Source organism: Trachymyrmex septentrionalis, unplaced genomic scaffold, assembly GCF_001594115.1.
Source record: "Trachymyrmex septentrionalis isolate Tsep2-gDNA-1 unplaced genomic scaffold, Tsep1.0 scaffold428, whole genome shotgun sequence".
NCBI classification, from domain to species: Eukaryota; Metazoa; Arthropoda; class Insecta; order Hymenoptera; family Formicidae; genus Trachymyrmex; species Trachymyrmex septentrionalis.
In genome coordinates this window covers 9,163-13,364 of record NW_017305599.1, presented here as the reverse complement: position 1 = coordinate 13,364, position 4,202 = coordinate 9,163, and positions in this window count along the sequence as shown.

The following is a 4,202-nucleotide window of genomic DNA, read 5'->3' as shown; positions in this document are numbered from 1 at the left end:
TTTTCGAATTATATTCTTTTTACATCTGAGGAGGGCTCAATCCAGCAGCCGAAACTTGTTTGTTTTATATTTTAATATACGCCGTTTTACTTTTTATTTTATGTATCTATGACTATTATCTTTAATTAAATATATTATGCGACGACTCTTTTTCGCCATTTACTTTTGTTTATTTTGTTTATACATAAAAAGTCTTTACATCGCTGTTATCCAATAAAAGAAGCAATTACATTAATATATTCAAATGGAATATTCTTTTCCAGTATAAAGATTTATAACTCAAATATATTCATTAGCTCCATCATTACGACATTACATGTTGAAAATAAACAATGTAAACATTATTACTGAATTAATAATAAAAAATAGATAAAACATATATTATGTGGAATCTTAATAATGAATTTTAATAATGTCGCGCTTGTTTTTTTCAAATAGACAAACTTTTTTGTAAATTTTGCTTTTTATTAAAAATAAATAATGCATTTTAAATCTATTTTTTATTATAAACTAGCAATGATTTCACAAAACTATGTTTATCAGTTATCGATCCTGACGACACCATTTTTCTAAAATATGTTAAATTGTCGTGTTCTTGTTATATTTGAGAAAAAGCAGCATCTCAAAATGCGTCATATCATTCGTATAGTTATGACTATTCTGCGATCGTACAATATTTTTGCAACGTAATTGATAAGTAGAACACGACACACAAGCGCGCGCGCGCACGCATACGCACACACACACACACATACTTGATATGCAAGCGTACACACGACATATCTGTATTATTCTAATTAAATCGACGAAGACACGACAAATAAGATATTTATATAAGTCAAACATTTAACGATGTAATAATAAAGTATGATACAATAATGCAAGAAACATTTTGACTAACACAATCATCATCAATTCCTCGTTAAACATATAAAAGACATAAGAATATTATGAATTACACTGAAATGAGGCTAATAAATGAATACAATTTAACTGAAAAATTGAGGACTAAAGAAGCCGAGCTGGATCCATTGTGCTGATAAAATATTCTCTTTAAATATTCCAAACGTTTAAATATGATTAATCATTTTACTATGATTTTATTTAATTGCGTACGTAACTTTACAGTTTGAATAAATGGTATCAACAATTATCAGTTTTTTATTTTATCACCTCGTTTAATATCGTGAAAGAATTTCTCGTTATAATACTAGATATTATATGTTCTTAATTATATCTTCTCTGTGAATCAAAACTATTTCCAGTTATGTATATTATAAAATCATATTTATGGTCTTAATGAAAAATGATTTGATACAATGTAGAAAGTGATTTAAAAAAAAAACTAATAATTGGTAACTGGAATTATTTCCAATTATAAAATCATTTTGCTTATTTACACATCTTATTTGCTCGTCTTTCGGTCCTTTAAATTAGTATATTTTTTTCTTTTCAAACTAACGGGCGTTATTTGACTAATTTGTTTGTTTATCTTTATTTATCTTTATCATTTATTTAATAATTTTTGAACCGTACTTTAATTTAAGTATAACTTGTGTTTATTTCATGGATACCGTTTCATATAATATAATGTTTTTTCAACATTATTATCACGGTTTCTAGTTGTAAAAATTAAATAACAAATTAAACTTAACAGCGCGTTTAATACATACAACAAAACGACATATGTTATATTTTTAAAATATACTTAATCTACAAAAACTTACGAAAATAATAAATCATTTAAATTGTGTTCTTAATTGGCAACTACAATTAATAGTAACTAATTTACTATTCAAACAAATAGTTCTTGAATGTTAATTAAGACATTTATAATTTATTCAAAATAATCCGCATACAATTCATACAATATATTTTAGTAGATACATTATATTTATAACAGATTATTGCAAATAAACCCATCATAAATGATCTCCCAAAATTTTAAAGTGTTTCATAATTTTTTAGGTAAATCATCCATTATCAATTACCTTATTTAAAACAGTGATATTAAATTTCATTTTTAAACGTATTCACATAAATAGAATACTCGTATACAATGTGGAACTCCCTAAAATGCTCGATGCTTGCGAGACGTTACTGTTAGCTTTATCTCTATCGGTCCACGAGTCGAATTTTGAGAGATCTTTTTTTTCCTCATCTGTGTGTCACTTGGTTGTCCGCGCTTTGATTCGTCTTTTCTATCGCGATATTTTTCCTCCACGCTTCAATGTTGCGAGCGATATCGTGTTTCTGTTTTTTAAATTGAATTGAAGAATTCTCGCTGTCGATTTTTTCGCTCTCGACGACGCTCTCGCTCCAATTTTCCGAGGAAAGGTTATTATAACTTGAATTGCTGCTATGTCGTATAGTTAGCCAACGTTTCAATTTGTAAGCGTTGCGTAAGGCACAATGTGATTCGACACTGGTTCGAAATCCGTGATGCGTGCAGCGTTGTCCACGTTCTTCGAAATCTGGTAGATTTTTGAAAGCCAGAGAAATTCCCTCCAGATTATATTACGTTTCTAGAAAGTAGATTACTCAGATAACAAGCCTTCTCTTGTCCTCTGGTGTCGATGTAGCGTGCGTGTCGTGTAATGTCACGCAGATGTATCATAAAGTTTTTTAGATTGACGTCTCCATCGATCCAGTCGATTCCATGATAATTTCGTGTAAGCCAGTTGTTTTCTCGTTTTGCTCTCACGGGTAAATCTTCAAATGGACAGGGCGACGTCATAATCCAGTGTCCGGTGATCGCAGCGTTAATCGCTAGAACCGCGACTTCTTTCGGAATAAAGTTTTCTTCGACATCGCGAAAACCTTGTATGTCGATGACTATATCCATTATAATATTATATTCGAATTTTCGCTACTCTTTTTTACGTCACGAAACGTTGCCGTTGGTGTCGCGAACAAGACTGAAGCTTTTTCGTATTCTCGCGTCCAATTAAACGAGAAAAAATGTGTAGTAGGAGGGAAAATAATTTTCTTGCGAAAGCCGTAGGACTAACCGGAAAAGTCGACAATAACTTGACGCGAGGAGTCGATTTCTAAAACGTTATCAAACTCGGCATAGACGATACAATTAATAGTTAGACCATTAAAAGAAAGAGCTTTTTCGAATCTCACTTCTAATCCTAAGTCGTAAGCTTCTGTGTTTTACGAGATTCCAATGTCCCGCGCAATTAGCGGATAGATCGGGAGTAAGATCGAAAGCGAAAAGAGTGTAGCCGTTGGCGTAATCGTTTCTACTTATAGAATTACCCTCGTTCAGAAAGTGAAAGCCGGTTCCCGAGAATAATGTGTGATAAGCTTTAATGTAGAGCGGGTCGTTTTTCGAAAAATTTGTATCGGTCTACTCGGAATTTGCATGCCATCGGCGTACAGTGAAAAAAAATTTTTCCGTAATTTTTGAAATTAAACGGGTTTAATTTTCTATCACCGTTAAACGCTTTGTTATCGACAAAGCCGACTATTATTGTTGCGTTGTCTATCGATTCCCCCACGATGCCGGCGTGTATCGTAAATGTTTTAACTTCGATCCTCGTAAGGAGATACTTGGCGGTAGTTTTATTCAGCATTCTGGCGTGTGTGAGGAGCACGCCCGGGCTTATTTTTGCTCTTCTTACGAGTAGACTGGAGTCAAGAATGCGTATTTTTGATAGCGTTTTACTCTCCATAAGACAAAATGAATTTTTCGAGCGTACGAGTCTCATTCTAAACTCCACTCCATTAATTAAAAATTTATCTTGATTGAAAACGTCGCAGTAAAGATGACCAATGAGATCTAACGCGCGATTTTCTTGAATGTATTTTGTGCGTCTTTCGAGCGCTGTATTTGGATTTGACGCGTCTAACGTGTCGTCCATGTAACCAGGGATATCCGCGTCCCATAAGCAAGAGGTTAGATGGGAAGTTTTTGCGAGTAAAGCATAATTAATAACGCCTCGATGTACGAGCGGTACGCGTAAGCGTTATTTGGTGGAGATACGAGCTTTTGATTGAAATATACGTCGATTTGGTTGAACATGGAATGCAATAAATGATTTACGGGGGCATAATTTTGCCCCACCGTCGGGTGCGACCGACATGCTTTCCCCGCGCTCACTTTCTACTCGTATGCGAAGGCTCAACATGGTGTGAGTGAGGTCCAAATAGTCTTCTCCATGTCCGGGTATGACGAATTCTATGGGCGAGTCGTC